Source organism: Colletes latitarsis, chromosome 2 (assembly GCF_051014445.1).
Source record: "Colletes latitarsis isolate SP2378_abdomen chromosome 2, iyColLati1, whole genome shotgun sequence".
NCBI lineage: Eukaryota > Metazoa > Arthropoda > Insecta > Hymenoptera > Colletidae > Colletes > Colletes latitarsis.
The window spans coordinates 25106035-25126169 of record NC_135135.1 but is presented as its reverse complement, the minus strand read 5'-3'; the positions used below and the strand labels follow the sequence as shown (position 1 = coordinate 25126169).

At 40.9% G+C, this 20135-nt stretch overlaps 1 protein-coding gene across 13 annotated transcripts in view; it reads left to right on the top strand.

The window, feature by feature from the left end:
- LOC143347569 (protein FAM76A) overlaps positions 1 to 20135 on the top strand; it is an 85095-nt gene that overhangs the window by 26265 nt on the left and 38695 nt on the right. For 10 of the 13 annotated variants that reach the window (XR_013080639.1, XR_013080638.1, XR_013080632.1 and 7 more), the window contains 2 exons: positions 1125 to 1184; positions 15025 to 15076. The exons of 1 other annotated variant lie outside the window; for it this stretch is intronic. The gene's annotated coding sequence lies outside the window, so the exon portion shown is untranslated. The remainder of the gene's footprint in view (positions 1 to 1124; positions 1185 to 15024; positions 15077 to 20135) is intronic. 2 more of the 13 variants (XR_013080628.1, XR_013080637.1) reach the window with 1 other exon arrangement.

The following is a 20135-nucleotide window of genomic DNA, read 5'->3' as shown; positions in this document are numbered from 1 at the left end:
GGGATACAGGGGTGAATTTTAACAGAAACTTTAAATCCTGTCCATTGATAATCAGCACTGCGAACCCTTTGACTACTAAAAGTGCCTATAGGCGCTCAGTCAGTCGACAACGTGCGTTAAACGCCTATGAAAAAGTTTTCCGCACGCGACTTGTGATTGCATCAGAATCAAAGGGTTGAGAAGAATTTTGTAAAGCAGCAAGACCTCTCCAATATCTGTTTTAAAACAATTTTCATAAGTATAAATGACTTGGGATCGAGAACGTTTATATACAAAATTTTTACGCATCGAGTACTTTTGATTTTAATTCTGGTTACGATCGACTTCGAATCGTCACCTGTGGCGATCGTAGGAATCTTTGCGGAGGTGTCGAATGGTTTTTGAGGGAGATGGGGGGGCCAGTGCTTTCGGTACACCGGGTGTATGGAATCCGACTGGCCCAGACCCCGGGCCAGAGTCACGGCCACTCGAGATCGGTAACCCCGTTCACTTTGGCTGAACGGCCATTCGCTGTGCGGCTCTTCTTTTCGTCTACGCGTCATCGCGACGGCCTAGCTCTCCCGGGACCATCGACACCTCGTGTAACAGAGAAACGACGGTCGTCGAACCTACGCGGATCCTAATCCCGAAGACCGGTCTCGATTCCATCTGCAAGGTTACGCGAACGAAATCTGTCGCGCTAACTCTGACGCGAGCGCACACAAAGGACCGATTCTCACCGGTCGAGATAATACGTCCCTCCCCACCCCTGCGACGGTCGTTCACCGTGAATACCTTTATGTATTCCCAGCGTAAACAAGCGCACGACTTGCAATTAAAGATGATCGACCGTCTACTGTAAAATCGAACACTTCAGAACCCATCGAGTCGATGGATAAGACATTCTTACTCGTCCTTTGGTTTATAATAATTAACCTCTTGACGTATAATTTAATACCAAGTAATCTTTCAAACGTATGTTGTTTAATTTCGATACAAGGAATGGCCAAGAAAATTAATAGATTTGTTTACGAATACCTCGTGAATGCAAAAATGTGTTGATCTGAAATATAAAATTTGACGACAAGTAATGTAAAAAATTGTTTCGTATTTTTTCGTGACAATAACACTTTCCTTTCTTATAGGTCGGAAAGTAAAAATACTCCATTGGAAGCACGGAGAGTAGCGCAGGAATTTTCTACAATGTAAGTCTATTCAAATGAACTTGTTTTTCCCCCTTGTTTCTGTTGTTATATAATTTTGAAAATACGCATCATTTTTTAACTGCTCCAATCTCTGCTACTCCTGATTTTTTACGAATCAACGATATGAGTAAATAATAAAAATTTCACAAAATCCATGTACCAGCCATGATTTCGTGAAACTTTACGTTCGTAAAAAGTCACATTTTCTTTTCGTATCGATTCAACGGTTAAAAATTTTATTCCATAATTTGGATGAATATCGAGAATGCTTCTAACGTGTTTAACGTCTATTTTTCCTGGCGAGCAATGTAGAAATTTAAATAGCATGTTCGTGTTCCCGTAGCCTGACAAAACGCGCGCGTATAAATGAATCAGAAATGGCGGGATTAGCATTTTTCGGACGATTTTTCGGTAGTCTCGATCGTCGCGCGCCGCTGCAGTGTATCGACTGGCAATAATTCACTCGGCGGTGTTCCTGAAATTAATAGAATATCGCGTCGGTCGTGATTTACTCGTAATTCCGTGGAAATGCCTCCGCCGGCGGAATCAAATTTATAGTAGTAATTGCGCTTTATCGGCGCCGGGCGCGCGTCGCGTCTCTTTTCACCCAAAATAAAATGATTCCGCTTTAATCCCGTCGTGCGTGCGAATTTTAACGGCAGGACGCTTTTAATCCACGCGACACCGACTACTTTCGGCCGGAAATTTGAAAATAATTAAATTCGTTCGCCCTCGTAAACATCGCGACCATGCTCAGCGCGTTTCGATCATTTTCCACAGCGAGGTCTGTCAACGAGGCTGCGAAACGTCATCCTGAAAACAATAATGCTGATTCCTTTCCCCCAGAAATTAATTCGCGCGGCAAATTGTAACGTGTTCGGTTTATATGATTTATTCGCGTTCGTTAGAAGCAATTTGTACACGTATAGAGACCATTATAAAAATATACAGGGTGTTCCGCCAACCCTGGGAAAAAATTTAATGGAAGATTCTAGAGGCCAAAATAAAACGAAAATCAAGAATAACAATTTGTCGATGGAAGCTTCGTTAAGAAGTTATTAACGTTTAAACTTCTGCTCGAATTTTTTTCTCGAAAATGCGCAGGATTTTGGGGGTATGTCTATTCACCAAAAATGATTGCAATTGATCCCTGCAATCGAAAATAATTTTTCCAAAACGATTTGAAATTTTCTTTTTTCGTCGACTTTGTCCACCTTCCTAAATTTTTTTCTCGAAAGTGCGTAGGATTTGGGGGTTATGCGTATTCACCAAAAATGGTTGTATTTGATCCCAGAATCTAGAAATAATTTTTTTAGGACGATTCGAAATTTTTTTTTTTCGTCGAAAAATTTCGACACCTACTTGAATTTTTTTCTCGAAAGTGGGTAGGATTTCGAGGGTATGTGTATTCACCAAAAATGGTTGTGATTGACCTCCGCAGCAAAAAATAAATTTTTCAGAATGATTTGAAATTTTTTAATTTAATTTCTTAATAACTTTTTAACGAAGCCTCAGTCAAATATTGATATTCTTGATTTTCGTCCTATTTTGGTTCCTAGAATCTCCCATTAATATTTTTCCCAGGGGTGAAAATTAATTTTAATTTTAATAATGCTCGTGTAAAAATCTCGATACGATGTTACGATTTCAGTCTCGGGTCATCGAATATTAATTTTAGAAACGAGGATTCGCTTATCGACGTAATTGCATCCGCAGAGATACCGAAATCAAGGCTGCATCGGATTATTAAACATTTTCGTGTTTAATTCACTCCTGCAAACTCTAACGAAGTCGCCTCAAATGAGTTATCGATCGACGTTCAACGGGGCAATCAATATTTCGTTATTTTCGTATTAAAAAAACTATTTACTCGACGGGTGAGGAATCTTCGGAGTAATATTGAATAATTACAGTAGAGAGTTGCAAGGAGTATTCGACAGGTGATACAGGTTGCAGAATTTCGGGCGAAAATACGCGCTGGATGATTCATGAACGGCAAATTAATAAATATGCGTCGCCGCGTATAAATTAAGCTTATTGCAGGATAACAAATCCTCCAAAAAAAAAAAGAAAAAGTTCAACGTATCGCCGCGAGCATTAACGTTCTTGCGCGTACGATTTATACAGCCGGATTTGCCGCGAGTCGCTCGATAGGTTTCCTTAACACGCTCGGAGCCCAAAGATTAATTAACCCGTGGATTCGCCGACAGACACGTTTGCTACATTTGCAATAATTAATAGGTCACGATCAGTTTTCGTTTGTATAATAATATTATCATTCGATCGGGTTCATTTCTATTTTCTGAGAAACACGCTATGAAGTATCGTCATCGATATATGGAACCAAAACAATTCTCAAGTTGAAATGTCGAAGAAAATAAATTTCATACTGGCAGACAACGTGTTAAAAGTAGCAAGATCATAAAAATATTACTTTCGAGGACCGAAGATATTATCTAAGCTCGTATCGACCAACAAATAGACGTTCCAAAAAAAAACAAGTATCCCGGATTGTGTTTCTCAAATTAAAATTCTTCGTTGAGTCGAAGTTTTAATTGTAATTGCTTCGTGTTATTTGTTTGTTTTTCGAGTCTTTATCGGTTCAATGGACGCGGTTGGTCGATGAGATCCGATCTGCGAGCAATTTGACGACGCCACTCCGGAGAGTGACTCGGTCGGGTATGTGGGCGAGGTCGTTGACCTCCTGGCGAATTCGTGTGACGAAATTTCGTTGGTTCGGCACCGTGGCCCGTCCGAAATTTCACTTTTCGAGGGACACACGCACGCGCGTCGGGCACACTCGTGCACGTACCCACACACGCGAGGCATGAGCGAGTCACCTTGCGAATTTCCACGTTGCCGAGCCCTCCTAGCGAAAGAAGTTTCCGCGTGAATCGCCGACGACTACTAACCCAGATACGTTCCCGGGTCGTCGATCTTTTCCCTCCTCGGAGGAACGACTGTACCAGATATATTAATTTCCTTCGGTTCGACCGCTTCTCGCGAGAATCGCCATCGGCACGATTTCGGGACAACCTGCATCCTTTAACCCTCGAATACATCCTCTCATCCCCAACCTTCCAATACCTTCCTAATCTATTAAACAAATACCACTTATAACACCAGTTCGAATTTGGGTCGAGTAACAACTTTACTATTTCAATATTTAAATCCTACAAACAAAATTCGTGTAAATTCGAATACTTGTTCGAATATTATTGTTCGATAGTATAGAACTGTCCCAATTGAAAAATTCGAGTATCCAAGTAAATTCGAATACATGACTATTCGTACATTTAAGTGTTCGAATTGAAAAATTCGAGTGTCTAAGTAAATTCAAATATTTCTGTTCGAATATTATTATTTTATAGTGTAGAACTGTTTCAATTGAAAAATTCGAGTGTCTAAGTAAATTCAAATATTTCTGTTCGAATATTATTATTTTATAGTGTAGAACTGTTTCAATTGAGAAATTCGAGTATCCAAGTAAATTCGAATACATGACTATTCGTACATTTAAGTGTTCGAATTGAAAAATTCAAGTATCTAAGTAAATTCAAATATTTCTGTTCGAATATTATTATTCTATAGTATAGAATTGTCCCAATTGAAAAATTCGAGTATCCAAGTAAATTTGAATACATGACTATTCGTACATTTAAGTGTTCGAATTGAAAAATTCGAGTGTCTAAGTAAATTCAAATATTTCTGTTCGAATATTATTATTTTATAGTGTAGAACTGTTTCAATTGAAAAATTCGAGTGTCTAAGTAAATTCAAATTTTTCTGTTCGAATATTATTATTTTATAGTGTAGAACTGTTTCAATTGAGAAATTCGAGTATCCAAGTAAATTCGAATACATGACTATTCGTACATTTAAGTGTTCGAATTGAAAAATTCAAGTATCTAAGTAAATTCAAATATTTCTGTTCGAATATTATTATTCTATAGTATAGAACTGTCCCAATTGAGAAATTCGAGTATCCAAGTAAATTCGAATACATGACTATTCGTACATTTAAGTGTTCGAATTGAAAAATTCGAGTGTCTAAGTAAATTCAAATATTTCTGTTCGAATATTATTATTCTATAGTGTAGAACTGTCCCAATTGAGAAATTCAAGTATCCAAGTAAATTCGAATACTCAAATATTCAAGCGTTCGAATGTTATTTCCATCGTAGAAATTGTTCACAAGTTTCCTGTGAAGAAGTAACTCCGGAAACGCGTCTCGAGCAATGAATATCGAATTCATCATGCCTCGCGAACACTTTAATGGGCCAATTGAATCTATATTACGATTTTTTCGACTTGTCAAAACGGTGGATTTGCAGAAAAAGAGTTGGAAACGTCGCTTTGAAGAGGATTACAATTTCTAGAGACCGAACGGTGATGTGGCAGGCGCCGATTCACGTTGGAGGATTAAACGAGCACGCGCGTAATAGTGATTTATGCGTAATAGTGGACGAACGAGCCTTTTTCGAAGATGTTTCGGGAATCGAATTACTCGGGCTGTATTCGAAACAATAACGAAAGTTCCGACTCATTTGTATGGGGGACGCGCCGAAAATGATTTCAGGCTGCGTAAAAATCGTCGAAGCTGTTGCAGATATTGCGACATGTACTTTCAGTGACATTAATATTACATTACGACAGTTATGCCGCGTTAGAATCGTCGTAGAGGCTTATTAATTCTGCAAGAGCGCGCATCGACACGTTAAATTGAAACAGACGCTATACATGAATCACGTGAATCCATAGATCAGTCTATGCACTATACTCATATCTAAAGTTAGAACTTTAACAGTTCCCTTTAAGATTATTAATTTTTATATTCGCGTGTCGCTTTACGCGTAACAATAATAGTGTTCGTAGGAGCAAATTTGTAACGATTATGAAATTAAAACTGAATGGAAAGAGGAAATTAGAAACAAAGGTATACTTGTTGATATAAAGACGAGATATAGCTATACACTGTTATTAACGTAACCTTGATATTGAAGTGTGGGTCACGTGGTTCTATTAATTGCACTGTTTTCCCAGCCAGTAAGTATGCGAGCAATTTGGATTTCTCCTTCGGTGCATGCAATCTTTCAACAGCCAATTGTACGAGGCATTCTAACGTTAGGATTACTCGATCGTATACGCAACATCCCACACACTTCTTTCGTTCTGTCCAAATTATTTTTATTCGTTGAGACGAACAGACGATTTTTATTTTTAGGTACTATTGATTTCAAGTAAACAAAAGTGACAAAAATAAAATCCTTCGTTTCTCGAATTCGCGTCCACCGAACCAAGAAATCACAGGGGATTGCAATTTATTTATTAAAGTCTCAAACGCAATTACTAAAGCGTGTTTCGACGAAAGCTTTAAAATCTCTCCCCCCTTAAAGCAGCTTTTAAATACGCGTCGACGTAGGGCAGGTCCGCGCGTTTCCTTTTATTTTCCGTTGTATCTGTCGTCGATTGTCCGTCGAATAACTCGTTAATGAACTTCGCGTGGGCGTTGATCGATTCGTGGATTCGTGCTGGGAAGTTCGGGGGCCACTTCTAGCTCCGGGGGGGCCTCCGAATAAAACTTTCGTGGTGAAAAGCGACGGTTTCCGTTGTTTCATCGATTCGTGCGCTTTTCAGCGTCCCTCGAAAGGGAAATTAAAGCTTCTCGACGCTTTGTATCCCCCCTCCCCCCTCTCTCGTCCTCCACCTTCTCGAACACGGAACGACGCGAGCGAAACGCCTGTCGCGGGCCTCGCGAGTTTCTAATCAGACGCGCGTAATAGCGGCCGCGAATAGAAAACTGAATGTGAACCGGAAATGCCGTTTCCATGGAACCCATTCGAATCGAACCGTTCCATGGTGCAAGGTGCTTTACCTCTCTCGTTCTACACTCTCGTAACTGTTACTTTAGAGAATAACGGGCCGTGTGCGCTCGCGCGATGGCGCGCGCGTGTTTATCGCGCCGATTGCGTGTACACATACGGCTTTCCGAGAATAACGGGCAGACATTTTTGTCTACAACGTCGAAACGAGGATTCCTCTTTCATCCTCTCCTCTTTTACATCGGTCACGGTCCACTCTGACAACCTTCTTTTTTCAACCATTCCCTCGTAGCTAATTTTTGACGAATTGTAATTGTATTTGACATTGTTTTATTTTCAAAGACGTTATTTTTGTATATTTTTCTTCGAGTCGTGTTTCATTTGTATAAAAACAAAGCCACTCGAAAAATTGAAGGCTATATATTTATCGAATTTTTAACCGTAGACATCGAGTTGAGAGTCTTTCAGTAGGCTGGTGTTTTGGGAGCGTTATTCTTATATTTTTATATTCGTATGAAAAGAAAGAAGAAAGCTCATTCGAAAAATTGGAGGCTATATATTTATCGAATTTTCAACCGTCGAACCGTAGACGTCCAGTTGAGAGTCTTTCAGTAGGCTGGTGTTTAGGGAGCGTTATTCTTATATTTTTATATTCGTATGAATAGAAAGAAGAAAGCCCATTCGAAAAATTGGAGGCTATATATTTATCGAATTTTTAACTGTCGAACCGTAGACGTCCAGTTGAGAGTCTTTCAGTAGGCTGATATTTTGAAAACGTTATTTTTATATTTTTATATTCGTATGAAAAGAAAGAAGAAAGCCCATTCGAAAAATTGAATGCTACATATTTATCGCATTTTTAACCGAAAAACTCTCAACCGTCGAACCGTAGACGTCTAGTTGAGAGTCTTTCGGTGGTGTTTTGGGAACGTTCGGGGGTGGTAGTAATGTTATCCGTGAAAATGGTTTGAGTCTGTCGACCCATTAGCGAGGGTTCCGAAGGTCAGAAGCCCGGGCAGAGTTGTCGCATCAAATATTCATTTCGTGTTCTCTCGATGGTTAAGAAAGGTCTGGACGCCGGTAAGAAGGTCGATGCTTCGCCGAGTCGCCGGGGTCGACGACCCTTAAGGCTTTGAACCGGGACATGTTGCGTTCAAGCTTTTTTGTAGAAAGTGCTGTTACTCCGATGATCTTGCAACAACGAACTTCGTTTCTTTACGCGACCGATAAAAACCGTCTACTATTTTCTGCGCGTCCCCGAAGAACGCTTGCTTCCGTTCCGTTAACTGATTTGAATTTTCTTGAGCATCGCGAACCACCCTCCTCGAAAATAATCTCCTCTCGAAGTATTTCAGAACTCTATTCTGGGCGATGAAATTTTTCTGTACCTTCGAGATGTTTAAATTAGAGCTTAAATTAATTTCGAAGCGACCTGGTCCTTCGCGACCCCAGATTTTCGGAGATGAGAACCACCCTGTTCGAAAATAATCTCCTCTCAAAGAATTTCAGAACTCTGTTATTCTAGGTAAAGAAATTTTTCTATCCCTTCGAGAAACTTAAAAGTTTAAATTAATTTCGAAATGGCCGGTTTAAAAAATTTTGACCATCGCGGGTTCAGAGCGTGCCTCTCCGCGGTTCTTCGATCCACCCTCAAAGGGGGTGATTGTTTACCGTAAATGACTTTGCCCGGAGTCAGAAATAGCACCGGAGTAAAAAAAAGTATTCAAAGCGTCGGTCTATTTTAATCGTCGCCTGCGGTAAACACTTGTAGCACACGTTTGTAACTTTGAACCTAACCGCGTGCAACGTTCGTCTCGTAAGAGTAACGAAAGTCGATGGACGAATCTAATTTTTGCGATTGTAGAGATCGATGTTTATCGCGATTCGACGCGATTGTCAGAGGAATCAAAATTAGGTTTACGCAATTCAAATTACGAACCAGACTATTTGCACAGAAAATAACCGCGGCACATTTCGCGATAAATCAACGCCAATTAACTCGATAAATCAACAGGCGTGTCTCGTCCATCTCGACCCATTTTCTCAGGACCTACAGAAACAAATCGAATGCAATTTTTTCTACCAAAACCAGAGAAATTGCCGGGGTATATCTAGAGAAGGAATTTCGAAAGTGACGCGTCCATTTGCAAAAAAAAGAAGAACAATCGACATTTCCAGCGTCGTGGAATTCGTAGAGCACTATTTGTTTGGGAATATTCAAAGTCCCCTCAGTGGTTAATTCTCCATTAGTTCATTATTTTTTGAATACATCGAAGGAAAGTTGATTTCCATTTACCAATTTGGTAAAAATCAACGTTAATTAAAAAGTCCACTCAAGGGTTAAATATAGAAAATGGGTCACGATTTTCCAATCGGTTGCCAGTTAGTTCCAAGACATATTCGTCGAAAATTTGCCGCGTAATCTGGCGTTTGTGTTTCCTCCTTCTGGCCCGTTACGCTGTTCTTGTTTCATTCCGCGCGGTTGGTCCCTCGCGAAAATCAAAGTCCCGTTTCCGGGCGCGTTTCTCGAGCTGCAGCCGGCTGGCTAGTCTTTAAAGGCCGACGTACTCTCGGCTGGTAGCAAAATGTAAACCGGAAAAGCAACGAGCAAGTGAATTAGCGAAGTGAGTTCGCGATTCCCTCTCTCCCTCCCCTTCACTCCTGCCACCTCCGTCTCCTCGTTTCGTCCTTCTTTCTCCTCGTTCGCCTGGCCACCTTCCATTCTCTCTCGCCACGGATCTGAAAGAAGGTCTCTGCCGGTCATTGTCCCACTTGGAGGTCTACTTGGACTTGGACTTGGACCACACCATAGGCATGGTGCGCTGAGTAACGAGGTTCCGATACCCCCATAGGGGACCCCCTTTTGCGCCTATATTCTATACGCAACACGTACGTTGCCCGTTCACAGACAGGGACGGACGGGGACAGTGTTCGCCGCCGGTGAACGAACTTTAAACGCACCGTGATGCCAGGTATGCGCGAAAATCTTCCTAAACGAGCCTACGCTAGCCAGGCGATTGCTATATTCGAATACGATCGTGAAATATTTCAGAGGATCCTCAACGGTTCGTTAACCTCTTCTAGAACGTTGACACACATGTCTATAAATAAACTTCACAGTTTTGGAATCGTTTGTGACCCAACCCAGACCTGAACCGTATATTTTCAAAATTTTCAGGGAACGTGGTTATCAAAGTTGGCGTGAATTAGTTCGTGACACGCGAATCCGTTGATCCGCCCCTGCATATCGCCACGTACCGTCGTCGAAACCAAACCGCGTCACTCGCCTAACTGTACATAGGCTTGTGTGTACCGAGGTACCGTACAGGTACGACGCGGCCAAACGGTCGTAAAACCATGAATACGCTGGGACGTTTACACGTGGGCCACTATGCACGAGCGTCCACCGTTCTATGCGTGTACAGGTGCGTATAAAGCACCGTTGCGCGGGCAACGCGCCTCTCGAAGGCGCGGCCAAAAGTAAAACCGAATTCGTTTTCGGTAGGACTCCGACCTGCCGTGTTTCTGCTTATCTTTGCCGCCTTATCTCTTTCTCCTTCACTTTTCCCATCGCGAAACTACGCTCGAACGCTCGTACGAATTTTTCTCGTCGACGTATCGCCGCGAATCCTGCTCTCGGAGGGTTTTTTCGGGGTCGACGATTACGAACCCGGAGTTGAAAGTATCAAATCCAACATGGCGGCGCTCTCTCGATTGGCGAAACGCGTCTCGTAGTTTCTATTCTAGACGCTAGATAGCGCCACCAAATTCTGGACACCCGACGCTGCGTAGAATCACGCTCGAAACCCGTGTTTGTGATTTCCCTGTAACATCTACCATTCTTCTTTGATTCGGTTAAAATTTCGTCTGGTTGAGCTTTGCACTCCGATGGAAAGTATAGACTATCTGATTCCGGGGGAAATATTCGCTTTAAAGTAGGCTGCGAGGGTTTGAACGAGCATAGTGTTCTCTATCGACTTGTCACGTAACGAATAAAATTTGTATTATAGAGGGCTAATGAAACATTTTTGAATGACTATAACTTATATTTTTGTTTGTGTACAATCTTAAATATTATAACGAACCAAGAAGGGGAATATTTTTCAAAAAAAAACCTACCGTTATCGCACTCCTACACGTTCGTGCAACAGTTAAACATTTTTTGTTCGTTTTAACTACAAACAAAAGAACAGAAACATAGCAGGTTGGAGCGAGCTGTACGTTTTCGCACGGTTCCGCGGTTTTCCGTGCGTGGATCAGTTCGAAATAAAAAATTGAAGCATTTCTGTGAAGTGTACGCGAATATTGTGTCTAAAAAAAAAAAAAAAAAAATTGATGAAAGAATCATTTTTATGGTTTTTTATTGTAAAACAATCGAGTAAAAATTCCCCTGCGTGTAACGCTAGAGGTGTACGTTACGAACAATGTAGCCACGTAAAAATCCATCGAGCATGAAAAATATGAATTTGTGGCAGCGTTTGTGGTTTTGCGTCTTTAGAAAATTCTGGTTTAAATAAAAATTTGGGAACCCTTTGCAATTCTGTGGCGTTAAATTTCTCGACACGATTCTTAGATAACGTCGGGTTATAAAATCGGTATTATCGTGATTCCCCTTAAATCGCGCTATGATCGTGCGCAGGCGCGTGCCGTAAAAGGTAACGCCGGCATCCTCCGGCTCTTATGTAACCCAAAGGCGAGAGATGAATCGAGCCATGCCGGGTCAGAGACATCGTCCTGCATCCTCGGGTTCAGGACCCCGAGTCGTGGGGAATTCGTTGAACCTCGCGAGTTCATCGTATCGAGCGACGACGGAGCGTTACGTTGCGCCGATCGTGATTAGCCGATCGAACCTGGCGGCCCTGAATTCGCCCCGGTATCTTTTCATCGATCTCGACAGGAACAATGATAGTCGAGAGAGGCTGTATGCGCCGTTCCTCATCGTCGATGAAGTCACGAACGGACCGTGACCGAGGCTGATCCTTTTTCTCGGTCGGTTCGTGGCATTCTAAATTCTATTTCGACTCGACGAGTTGTTCCATGTTGTCAGGAACGCTACGACGAGACCGCAACACCTGACCTGGAGGCATTCCTCCTACGCGAAAAATTCTAAACCTTGGGAGATTTATTTTCAAGTTAATTGTACCGTGATTCGAACGCTGTTTGAGTGTTGAACGGTTCGAAAACGTTTCGAGGGATGTATAGTTGAATATTATTTAGGTAATTCAGGTTTAATGTCTGGATTTGGTAGAGTTATGTAGGCAGACTCGGATCAAGTAGAACAAGAGAGAACGTGCTTTGGTAGAATAGCAGTTGGAGTCAAGATGGTGTCTTAAAGTGGTTTTTCTTGACGACACGTTGAGAGGGTTAATAATTCTGGAAATAACCCCTTGGCGTGGAACGATAAGGGGTAGATTACGCGATTGTGATCTCTGCATCGTGGCGGTGTAGCTTGAAAGAGCTCCCGCCAAGGCGTCGACACGCGAGGCTAATAATTATTTAAATATCGAGGAGTTCGAATATTACGTGCAGATATTTGTAGTATTCTAGATTTGTTAACTAACGACACGTCATTCGAAAATATTGGAATAGCGACAGTATCAAATAATTGCACATCGTTGCCCAAATTATTTCAATAAAGAGTGTCGCCGATAAATATTTTATATTCGGCAAAAAATGAAAGGAAGTCGATAGTACATTAACACTTGGATTGCCACGTCAGTGTACCATATCTAAATATGCTTTTGACGTTTATTCAAATTATAATGTGAGAAATAGAAACATTCTGTAACATTCCAAATTGAAAATTGCCGGTCACCGGTGACCACCGTGGCAGTGAACGTGTTACATTAGAGCAGGTATAAAATAATGGTGGTAGAAATGGTCAGAGGGGTTAAATTAATATCATACATGCCTTCTTTCGTGATAAACAATTTCGAATCACGTTGAAAGCTGCCGGTCACCGGTGACCACCATGACAGTGAACGTGCTAGGAGTAGGTATACAATAATCGTGACAAAGATCGGCAGAGGGGTTGAATTACTATTATATACGCCTTCTTTCGTAATAAACAATTTTGAATTTCATGTAAAGTTGCCGGTCACCGGTGACCAGCAAGGCAGTGAACGTGCTAAGAGTAGTTATACAATAATCGTGACAAAGATCGGTAGAGGGGTTGAATTGCTATTATGTACGCCTTCTTTCGTAATAAAATATTTTGAATCTCGTCCAAAGTTGCCGGTCACCGGTGACCACCATGGCAGTGAACATGTCACGTTGGAGTAGCTATAAAATAATCGTGACAAAGATAGTCAGAGGGGTTGAATTGCTATTATATACGCCTTCTTTCGTAATAAACAATTTTGAATTTCATGTAAAGTTGCCGGTCACCGGTGACCGCCATGGCAGTGAACGTGCTAGGAGTAGGAATAAAATAATCGTGACAAAGATCGTCAGAGGGGTTGAATTGTTATTATGTACGCCTTCTTTCGTAATAAACAATTTTGAATTTCATGCAAAGTTGCCGGTCACCGGTGACCGCCATGGCAATGAACGTGCTAGGAGTAGGAATAAAATAATCGTGACAAAGATTGTCAGAGGGGTTGAATTGCTATTATATATGCCTTCTTTCGTAATAAACAATTTTGAATCTCGTCCAAAGTTGCCGGTCACCGGTGACCACCATGGCAGTGAACATGTCACGTTGGAGTAGCTATAAAATAATCGTGACAAAGATCGTCAGAGGGGTTGAATTGCTATTATATATGCCTTCTTTCGTAATAAAAAATTTTGAATTTCATGCAAAGTTGCCGGTCACCGGTGACCGCCATGGCAGTGAACGTGCTAGGAGTAGGAATAAAATAATCGTGACAAAGATCGGTAGAGGGGTTGAATTACTATTATATATGCCTTCTTTCGTGATAAACAATTTCGAATCACGTTGAAAGCTGTCGGTCACCGGTGATCACCATGACAGTGAACGTGCTAGGAGTAGGTATACAATAATCGTGACAAAGATCGTCAGAGGGGTTGAATTGCTATTATATATGCCTTCTTTCGTAATAAACAATTTTGAATCTCGTCCAAAGTTGCCGGTCACCGGTGACCACCATGGCAGTGAACATGTCACGTTGGAGTAGCTATAAAATAATCGTGACAAAGATCGTCAGAGGGGTTGAATTGCTATTATATATGCCTTCTTTCGTAATAAAAAATTTTGAATTTCATGCAAAGTTGCCGGTCACCGGTGACCATCAAGGCAGTGAAGGTGGTATAGCGTCGGAGGAGATATGAAATGATGGCGGCAGCGTTGGTCGTAGGGAAGTGGTTAGATTAGTATCGTGTGTGCCGTTAAAACCGAGCGTCTCGCAAAAGTACAAGTGGAAACGGAGGGTATCCGGTCGGCCGTGGTGGAACGCCGCTCTCGAGTGGTTCTAGTCGACGTCTGGCCGTACGTGGACGGCCGCTTTCAATGGGGACACGTGATCGGCAGAGTACGGCAGTGGTGGAGGTCGACCGGCTGGTTCGCGCGGATGGTTCCCTCTCTTTCCTTTCCGTTCCTTCTGTTCTCGGCCGAGGACCTCCTCTGCGTACGCCGGCACGCCGCGGAGTCACGGACGACCGCTATATCATTTTCGCTACCGGCCTGCGCGCCTCGGTTCACCGTTCCCGTCGGTTGTTGAACCCGACTCTCTTCGCGCGCTGCATAACCCATTTTGTAATAGCACACTTCGAACCGGCGCACCGGTACCCTTCCCCGAAATCGACCACCGGCCTCTCGATTCCCATTCTCCCAACCTCACTATTCCGACATCTCCAACGCGACGAATTCACTTCAAATATTTCACCATTTCGATACAATTTTTCAAATATCATTTTAAAAAATACCAAAAACTAGAAATTACGAATGATCGTGCATATCGCGTTTCAGACTTCAAATATTCTAGTTTGTCCATATCAATTTGTCCAAAATTTCTATGTAAACCTAAAATAAAAATTAACGCTCGAAACTCTACTTTCAGACCAAAGAGAAAACACTGAACAGCAATCGTGACTCCATCGCGAGATAAACACGTGAGTTCTTCATTTATTCTTCAGATATACATGTTTTTTCGTGATCTATGGTTTAATATTTAGTGCACTTCTCTGTAAGATATCAAAGCTTTCTAGGAATTACCACGGTCGTCATTTTTTATCGTTAGGGAAACAGTCACGACACAGTTCGGCGATCGAACTGGGATCGAGTCGAGCGTTCGAGGAATCCGGAGTTTCTGGAGAACCTTGAAAACCGTGGAATTAATTCCGTCTATGTTTTTTTTCCCCCCCTCCCGACGTTATTCTATTTAACGAACGCCGCACGCTAGCGGAGAAGTTGCTAGAGCAGAGAATGAAACCGTAGAGATTTTTACGGACACGAGTGAAATGAATTTGTGCTAGGTCGCAGGTTTCCATTCTCGTCGGTTATTGAACTTGACTCTCTTCGCGCGCTGCATAACCCATTTTGTAATAGCACACTTTGAGCTCGCGGTCTCGGGCTCCGTTCAAGACAGTTTTGCGCTACGATCGCCAGCTTTCCAAGAATTCGACGCTTCGATCCCCAAAAAACAAATTCTAAAGGAACCGGTGGGAGGAATTTCGCTGCTCAAAACATCTCACTTTCGCGGATTTTCGATCGAATATTTTAATAAATCTTCCCTCGGCAATATATCAACTATAGGGCACAGAAATTGTCGATTAATTTCTCAAAATTAGCGGGACTATTTATTTAATTATTCGAATATGAAAACTCAAAAGAGTTTATTCGTAGTCCACTTATTGTATACTTCAAATACAATATCATTCGAATACAGATAGTTTTCGACTGCCTCCTATCATGCACGAGTATTAAAAGACTGTCTTTCATAAAATTACCTACATTCTTAGATTATGAATTTCGAGCTGCTTTTTATTGCCGCATAATTATGAGTGCGTGTCTAATTTTAGTTGCGTGGCGTGTGAGAGACTAATTCAGTAATTTAATTGCATTAATTAATTAGAAGCGTTCACATGCTCGGCTCATTCAATTTACAAAGATTTTTAAGACTCGTTTCTGCATTCCTGTTTGAACGTGAAGATATATTTTTCACCACCGACCAACCCGTTAAATATTCTACAAATCGGATTTACCTGTCGCGTCTGTCCATCGCTCGCCGTTTCTACTCGCGCTGATCGCCAATCTCTATTGATTCTCCCCGTGTAATTTTCAATATCGATTCTTTCGAAAACATAGTTCTCGTATGAAAAATATTCTATATTTTTGATACATCGTTTCACTTATTATTAATAAAGGTAGCTATTTTTCCTGCGATCGGAAAGATAATTTCCGGTTTGCTCGTCGGTCGTCGACCTTGGGACCCAGGTTTATGACAAACCTATTTTGTAATTACACGAACCCGCGGCGACCCGCACTTCCTATTACAAAATGGGCTCCGTATCTGTGTCCTTGTTCGAATCGCGCTCTTCGACGCCCGCATTCCAATAATCTTAGCTCGACGTGCAAAAAGCGAGTTTGTAGCCTGGATAGAACGAATCGATATGCTATTTTACTGCAAACAAAAAATCGTGCCCCCGATAGATTAACCCTCGAGGAAACCGAAATGGAGCCAAGAAGCCCCCCAGTGGAATTCTACGTATTGTTTCAAACTAAACGATAGTAGAAAGGAATGTGTGGAATATTTGTTTTTTAAACTCTGGATCGACGATTTTACACGCTGTGAATTTCACGCGGCAAAAAGCAAACGAATGGACAATCAGTTTGCGTTTCGACGATTCCGGAAGACGGGTCGTACGGTTTCGAAAATGTCCCCCCCTCGTAACCGAGCTCGTTTCGCCCCTCCTTTTGTCCACGTAACCCATTTCACAGTTGAAACGGGTCCTTGTTCCATTTACGCCGACACCAGTACTCGTTTACCGCGTTATCGCGTCGCCGTGGAGCACAAAGAACGAGATCAAGAGACAAGCTTCGCGCTTTTCCAGAAAATCTTATCGGTGAAAATAGTAAGACACATAGGCGAAGTGAAAATCGAGGTCCACGGGTAAAATCGTTCGAGATTCGCGGCGTGGAATAAATTTTTTAACCCAAATTAACTCTAAATCGCACGATTTCTCCAAATCGGGCAGCAGCGCGCTCGCGTTAACGACTCGCATCGTGGAAAAATAATTTTAATAATCGAAAAAATTTGCCCGAGAATGTTAACGCGGTAATACGAAATACATTTATGCGAATTATTGGAAACTAATTAAAAAGTACACGTATAATGTTCGACAGGATTGATCAGCGACAAGCTTCGGAAATTGTAACCGTAAATTGCACTTTGGAACGCGTTAAATATTCGAGCGTACGAAAATCGATATTTAATTTTCCGATGGGAAAATAATTTCGTCGGGATTGGACGGTATGATAATAAACTTCGACGTTTGATCGACGACTGCCAAAAAATTAAAAACGCCAATATGGCGTGTATTTTTCCATCGAAAAAAGAATAATTCCATTCTCGAAATACGTTTAAATAAATGCGGGAAGTTTGAGAGTCAGTACGAATGGTGTAATAAATTTAAAAAGGTCTGTTTAATCCCAGAGAAAAAGATCGTCGGGGGAAAGGCGAGGGCGGGAATTTTAAAAATTCAGGATTTCCGCGACGACTCTGATAAACGACTAGTACGCGTCACGAGCGCCGACCTGGGCCACGTCGGTGGGGGAAATAATTGTCGTAGCCAGATAAGAGCGTCGGTTATTCGGGCATTGTGCTCGGCTGCGTGGCGTAAGGCAGGTCAGGCACCCTCCTATATCTCGTTCGGGGGCTCCTACTTTTCAAAGGGTCACGGAAACACGGCGTTCCAATTTAACGGAAGAAACCTCGGTCGGACCACTCCCTCCCCAAAGACCAACTTCGCTGAAAATATCGCGAACAACTATCTTCGAGCATTAACACCGATTTCTTCTCCATTTTCTCACGTGAGTACACAAATCGTACATTATTCGTTCAAGACATCTTTCTCTACAACAGTCCCTTCCTTCACATCCTTAAACAGTAAAAGGAAAATAGTTTTTAGATTTTATAAAGTAATTCTTCAATTTCTTCTGCATTTTCTCTCGTGAGTACACAAATCGTACATTATTCGTTCAAGATATCTTTCTCTACAATAGTCCCTTCCTTAACACCCTTAAATAGTAAAAGAAAAATATTTTTCTATATTAGATTTATCGAATACACACGTTAAAAATTAACGATATTAGTCTATTAGTAATATTTTTTAGATTTTATAAAGTAATTTTCCAATTTCTTCTGCATTTTCTCTCGTGAGTACACAAATCGTACATGATTCGTTCAAGACATCTTTCTCTACAACAGTCCCTTCCTTCACATCCTTAAACAGTAAAAGGAAAATAGTTTTTAGATTTTATAAAGTAATTCTTCAATTTCTTCTGCATTTTCTTACGTGAGTACACAAATCGTACATTATTCGTTCAAGACATCTTTCTCTACAATAGTCCCTTCCTTAACACCCTTAAATAGTAAAAGAAAAATATTTTTCTATATTAGATTTATCGAATACACACGTTAAAAATTAACGATATTAGTCTATTAGTAATATTTTTTAGATTTTATAAAGTAATTTTCCAATTTCTTCTGCATTTTCTCTCGTAAGTACACAAATCGTACATTATTCGTTCAAGACATCTTTCTCTACAACAGTCCCTTCCTTCACATCCTTAAACAGTAAAAGGAAAATAGTTTTTAGATTTTATAAAGTAATTTTTCAATTTCTTCTGCATTTTCTTACGTGAGTACACAAATCGTACATTATTCGTTCAAGATATCTTTCTCTACAATAGTCCCTTCCTTAACACCCTTAAATAGTAAAAGAAAAATATTTTTCTATATTAGATTTATCGAATACACACGTTAAAAATTAACGATATTAGTCTATTAGTAATATTTTTTAGATTTTATAAAGTAATTCTCCAATTTCTTCTGCATTTTCTCTCGTGAGTACACAAATTGTACATTATTCGTTCAAGACATCTTTCTCTACAATAGTCCCTTCATATCCTTATACAGGGTGTTCGGCCACTCCTGGGAAAAATTTTAATTGGAGATTCTAGAGGCCAAAATAAGACGAAAATCAAGAATATCAATTTGTTGATGGAGGCTTCGTTAAAAAGTTATTAACAATTAAATTCAAAAATTTTAAATCGTTCTAAAAAAATTATTTCTAAGTTCTGGGGTCAAATACAATCATTTTTGGTGAATACACATACCCTCGAAATCCTACCCACTTTCGAGACAAAAATTCGAGTAAGTGCTGAAATTTTTTGACGAAATTGAAAAGTTTCAAATCGTTCTGAAAAAATTATTTTCGGTTGCGGGGGTCAATTACAATCATTTTTGGTGAATAGACATACCCCCGAAATCCTGCGCATTTTCGAGAAAAAAATTCAGTACGGTCGGAACTTTAAACATAAGCTTTCATCAACAAATTGGTATTCTTGATTTTCGTCTTATTTTGGCCTTTAGAATCCCCCTTTAAAATTTTTCCCAGGGGTGGCCGAACATAGTAAAAGAAAAATATTTTTCTATATTAGATTTATCGAATACACACGTTAAAAATAGTGTTAAAGATATTAGTTAAATCCTCTATTTTTGCATATTCAATAAGCACATTAAAAGATTCTTCTCTAAGAAAAAGTGGATTATAACGAACGATGAAGCTGCTATTTTATTTTGGCGATTACAGTGAATGTATTTATGGGAGCCATTAGAGAAAAAGCGTTGCGGAAGCGTCGTACGGAGGATGGTAAATGTTTCGTAAGGGGAAATGATTCTTTTTTAAGTTGTTGCAAGGAGTATCGCGGAGGAAAACAATGATATCTGTTCGCGCGCGGCAATAAGAAGAATTCTAGTCGGGTTCGTTCGACGGAACACGTAACGCGCATTTGCGCTTCCGGTCGATACCTCCGGCCGATAAAGCGTTCCCTCGTAATCGTTGTGAAAGAGATTAAATAACGGAGTTTGTCCGTTTCCGCATTGAATAGCACGAACCTCAATGTCAATGTCAGTCGCCCTTTCACCTTATATAACGAACGAGCGCG